This window comes from Tauraco erythrolophus, chromosome 1, assembly GCF_009769465.1.
Source record: "Tauraco erythrolophus isolate bTauEry1 chromosome 1, bTauEry1.pri, whole genome shotgun sequence".
NCBI lineage: Eukaryota > Metazoa > Chordata > Aves > Musophagiformes > Musophagidae > Tauraco > Tauraco erythrolophus.
In genome coordinates, this window is record NC_141465.1 from 107,320,936 (window position 1) to 107,326,935 (window position 6,000).

Below are 6,000 nucleotides of genomic sequence, written 5' to 3' on the forward strand. Positions count from 1 at the left end.
CCTAATTATGTTTCTGCCCAGAATATTTGTAGATAACCTTAACTCTTGATCTCTTTAGTCTAGTTTTCCAGGTGGCAACAGATTTAAAAACAGGTTTTTAAACAAGATACAATTATTACGTTTCTAATATTAGGAGAGTGTGATCTCAACATTGCCTGTTATTTACTGGCATGTGTTACAATCAGTTGACAGCGGTGATTGTGAACACAAGCTTATAAATACAAGTTCACTTTTTTGTTATTATTTGTCTGTGTTGCCTGATTTAACTCTTTGCATAGTGGATTGGATCTGATTTTTTTGCTCTGCTAAAATATCAGTGTTTCGGGAGAAATCATCTCATCTGCTTCAGGAGCAGCCACCTTATGTGCTAGACATTGCTTTGAAACTTACCTTTCAAGGAACCACTCGCCATTCCTGGGGAATACTTTTTCATCCCAGGTCTTTTATCACTAACAGGATTATCTGAGGCAGATTCGTGCTGTTATGAGTTCAGCCCTCGCTCTCCAGAGGTGCCCTGGAGCACAGTATTTGTGTCCAAGGTCACAATGACAGTCATAAAAGTGATTTGAGGTATGAAAAAAATGCCTTACAGGGAAAGTCTTGAAGAGCTAGTTCTGCTTAGCCAAACCAAGGCTTAAATGTGACCCATTTTTTTGAGAATTGCCACAATAGGAACTGTTGTCTTTTGGAAAGGAAAAGCATCATACAAAAAGGGCTTTCAGTATGGTTGAGAACTCAGACCAATGTACAGATGCAGAAGTCAGAAGCCTTCAGATCAGAAAGGCCAAGATTTCAAAGGAGAAATACGGTTAATCAGTGGAACAAGCTACGGAAAGAAGTGATGGCTCTGCCATATCTGGATATCATTCTAGAAAATAAGCTTTCAGCCATACCGAAGTGTTGAAGCCAAGTAAGAGTGAAGAGGTGCATCACTATGGCTTATTTCACAAAAGGTCTCAAGTTTCCCCTCGTTTTAGACTCTCAAAATTGGTTAATTAAGTCTATCATGCTCATACAGGACTATCTAGGACTGAATAAACTTCACTTCCATCAGTAGTAGAGGGGATGTGTCCTTGAAGCTTGTACACTCTTTCTCCCTATGATAAAGAGCAGCATGATAGCAATTATTGTTGGTACTTTTCTTTCTTTAAAGGCACAGTGTAAATTACTGTACCACTATTTTTTTCCATTTCCTACCACAAAGCACTGCAATGTTGCACGAAACCGATGAGCTCAGACTGGCTCCCGGAAAGGGCAATAATTAATTTAATTTCTGCTACTTTTCTGGCCCAAAGCACTCCTCTGAGCCCTCCTGTTTCCCCCTGCTGTGTTAACAAACCGCTTCAAGTTCAATTCCAGACACATCGTGCTGCTGGGATCTGGATGAATCTCCATTACAGGTGGCATATGCAGAGCTGTGCTGAGGACTACCTTTGTTCAGTTTTTCATGCTGAGGCAGCTTTTGAATATAGGTTGTCTCAAATCATTGGCAACGAAATCACCTGCGTAAGTCTCCCTTGAACATGGAAAAATACTGCTGTATTTTGCCTTACTGCAGCTTCAGTTTGTAAAGCATGTTACATTATACTCTTAAGCAGAAGGGAATTACATTCCACCTAAAGTTTCTTATCTGGCCCCAGCATGATGTTCAGCTCATTAAACAGCCCTCCCAGAAGAAAGCTTCAGGAACACTGAGCTACAGACTTTTAGATGTGAACCACCTGAGCATCAGTCCAGGTGCTGAAGGAAGCGTTTTCAGCTGCTTCTGTTGGGTCTGTGCCTCAGGGGACCTGTAGCCTTTCAAACTTGTCCCTACTCTAGTGACTCAGCCAGGCTAACGGACTCTCTTGTTTGTTTGTTCCTAATTCCTCCCAACTTATATGACTTACTAAGGGTTATTTTGGGTTCAGGAACGAGGATTTGTCAAGGCATTTGAAATTTTCCTGACAGATACAGAGGGCTCATTTAATCATAATTTGTCATCATCGTCATCTGTAGGCTATTACTACTACACACTAGTCCTTAAAACCATGGAAAACTTTGTGGCTTTAGTAAAAGTTTTCTGGGCACAGAAACTGATTAGTAAATCAAATAAAAAATTTGTGAGTCTGAGCAATGAGAGTGCCACAAGGTCCAGCTTTAAGGCCTCATCTTCAAAGTGTAATCCATAACCCTGTGAGAGACCCATAGACCCTATGTGGTGCTTGGGAGAGTTAGTTAAACTCAGAAAGGGATTCCAAAATGGCCAAACGATAAGCAGGGAGCTGACTAAAGTTGACAAACACTAGCTCAGGGATAGAAGGTAATGAAAGGCCAGTAGCAAGGATTCCTCCCTGAATTATTTTTTCATTGACTGGAACAGGGGAATGATCTTGGACCCAGGACTCTTTCCTCTGAAGTGCCAGATCCACTGCCCCTTCCTATGTTTCTCTCTTCATTTTGATACTAATTTCACATTTTGCATCACTCATGGGAAGTGAAGGGGAGTGCAGCTCCATGAGTGGAAGTGGGTGATCCTCTGCTCAGGAGAAGCAGGATGAGCTAGGTCAGTGCAGGACAGTGCTGGGCTCTGCACCCTGGCTACCTGCAGACATGCACTGACCAACAGCTTCCTCAGCACCAAGCTGCATGTCCAAATCACATGGGACTGAGGAATACCAGGCACATAACATAACAGCTGAGAGACTGGCAGGCTCCAAAACTACTTGGATGTCAGTGATAACAGTGGTGCTCAGCTATTGCAGGCTCCCTTGTAGGAATGAAACGAAATTCTCCTTTGCTGGGCCACTTCCACCTGTAGCTTAAGATCTGTATTTCTCATCAGCCTCTTCATTGCCTCAGCCCAGCTGTTTGATCTGGTAACATCACCCCAGCAATAATACCTGCCCTTAAACCCCTCAAGACCTCTGTGGCCTGAAGGCCACTTGTTGGCCTTTTTCCCTCTCAGAAGAAAAAAACTAATTAAAACCTACTGCTACTAGTGGGATAAGCAATGCCATCATGACACCACCTGAAGACCCAGAGGTCTTTGCCATTGGCTATCCTGTTGCCTTCAGTCTGCTAACATGAAACAGCTGTGCTATGAGCGCACTCATTAGATGAGGTCCTCAAGGACCTAAGTTTTCTGCCTCTTGCCTGAGCTTAGACACAAAGTGATCTAGATGTGGTCTTACAAGTGCCAGACAGAGGGGAACAGTCACTTTCCCAGACCTATTTGGCTATGGTCTTGCTAAGGCAGCCCGGGAGGTGGTTGACCTTCTTTGCAGCAAGAGCATGTTGTCCTTGTTGTCCACCAGATCCTTTTATGCAAGGCTGTTTCGCAGACAAGCAGCTTTCAGACTGTCCTGCTTCCATCCCAGGTGAAAGGTTTCCTTTTATTGAGCTTTTTCTTGTTGGCTCATTTCTCCAGTCTGTCCAGGTTCCTCTGAATGGTGGCCTTGCTCTTGACTGTACTGACTGCTTCCCCCAATTTGGTGTCATGCACATACTTGCTGAAAGTGCGCTCTGACCCATCATCCAGATTGTTAATGAAGATATGAAGAAACAGTACTGGTCCCAGTACTGATCCTTTAGGGACCCCAGTAGTGACTGAGTGAGAGCTGACCTTTGCACCACTGGCCACAACATCTCAAAACTGAGCAGCTCCTGCAGAAGAAAGTTTTCATGTCTGGAAAGTTTTATAGCCTACAGCTGAGGCAGCTGTGGTACCTCAGGGGGTGCAGAAGGTGCAGAGATGAGCCAACCTCCCCTCAAGTCTCACGTTACACTCCCAGGCCATATATGTGGTTTTTTATGAAGCTGGAAGGGACAGGTTCTTAGCTGGTACCAATCAGAATAGCTCACTGGGGTGATGTTGAAGAGGTGCAGATAACCCTGAGTGTTCCACTCCTCCCAGCAAAGGGCTTATTCCAGTAAATTCCGTTACTTTAGATTGATCTGGGCAGGATAAGCCTTGGTGAGTCTCATGTTTAAAAATCTCTACAGTCTTTTTTAGGGAAGAAAAGAATAAGTATGCCATTTTAAAGATGACTTTCACTGCAGAGTTGCATTCTCTTTTTGGCTGCCTTTCATTTTGTTTCCAATGTTTGGTATCTCCATTAACACATTAGGTGCAGGTCTGACAGGCAGCTGCTATTCTTGGTCTTGTCGACACATTTCGCTGTAGTAAAATGACAGTCACAGCTGTGACTCATTACAAGAAAACGGCCTAAATATAAAATAAAGACTGGGTCAAAAAAGCCACAAGAGTTAAAAAGAGACTGAGATTAATAGCATGACTGGGAACAGGCCTAGGCTTGGTGAAGCAGATGAGAGAGGCTGCTGTTGCTTTCCCCATCTTCCAAATAAGTATAGAGCGAGACTTTCCGAGAAAAGGTTGCCCTTCAAGGAGCGAGTCCATCAGCCCTCGCCAAGCACCTTCAAGTGCCTGCCGACTCGGTTCCTGGATGTGCCCATGCACAGTGCAGAAACAGGTTGAATTATGGCAGAAAGATAACAAAGTGACTATGTGCACCCACAATTTTAATTTCTTTTTATGGGAAGTTAGTCACGCTTTACAGTAGGATGTATTCATTAAAAGATTAAGAAATGATTCTTACACCTTTTAATAAATGACTAATTTTTTAGAGTCCAACAGTTTCTGAATCACTTATCAGAAGATCTTGCAATCGGCTTTAACACTTTCTCTCTGTTTTGGCAAAATTGCTTTAAAAAGTCATACTCTTCATGTCTGCAACATTGTTTATAAACCATAGTACAGTCATGTCTGAAATAGAAGCCAAAAAATTTATGACCTAGTGGCAACCAGTGGTTTAATGTGCAGGCCTCAGCATTATGAGTCCTTGACTTCTACATCCATCCCTGCTAATGACTCACTGAAAAGTGCTGTCTGAGGAGTCATTTCATTTTCTTCATCCCCATGCCCCCATATTAGCAATCATCTGAGGTGTGTGCATAACACCTTGAAGAAATAAAGCTTAAAATTTGGGGCCGTGTTCTTTATGAGGACACTGTAGTCCTATTTTATATATGGCTAAGACTTCTTTCATTGTTTTATAATAGAAAACATTTTTAGAGAAGGATTGTCACCTCATTAACTAGTGTAACAACCTATGTCCTAGTCCTTGCGTGAAGTTTCACCTCCTGCTCAACTTTCCTGCAGAAGTGAGTTTCACCTCCTGCTCAACCTTCCTGCAGTCACTCAGGCTTGGTGCAAGTTAAGTGTCATTGCAAACACCTGGAAAGAAAGATGGAGGGATTGTCGGCATCCAGATTTGGTGGAAAGTGTAGACCCATACGAAACCTGCGTTGCCCATTAAGCTGCTATCATCTGCCTTACTTTGAGCAGAGGGCTTAGCCTAGATGATCTCTGGAGGTCTCTTCTAAATTCAAAGATTCTGTAATACTGTGATCTGGAAAAGCCTGCCAAACACTGGGAAACCAAGTAAAAATGGAAAATTTCCTCCATGCTTGTTTTGTGAGTCTATCCCTTAGTCTTCTTTTCTTTTTATTAAAAATAAAACAAAGTGAAACATTTGGTTTCTGGTTGAGCTCAATGTTCTTTTCAACAAGAAAATGAAATATTTTGGTTTTTCATTTTGGCAAGAAAACCTCCAAAATATTGGTTTTGGCTTTAGCTGTGTTCTGCCACTGAACTGCAAAATCAATTATTTGCGTAGCCCTAAGTGTAAGGTAAATCTCATCAATCTCCATAAAGTAAAGAAACTTAACAACCACATCTGTTCAATGAAAGGATGTATTTACTGGCAGAGGTGCAATATATTTAAGACTGTTTTCCAGCAGTTAAGAGTCCTCAAATTCTGCAAAGCCCGTGAAAACTGGTACTGGGGGGCAGAGAAACTCATGTGCTTTAATCTTGTAATAGAAACTACAAACATAACTTCTGGAACTAAATATCACCCTTTGAATGTTTTCCTTTTGAGCCTGCATCTGCTGCTAAGAGAGAAGGAAATAGAAATGATCAGTAGCAAATGGTATCCG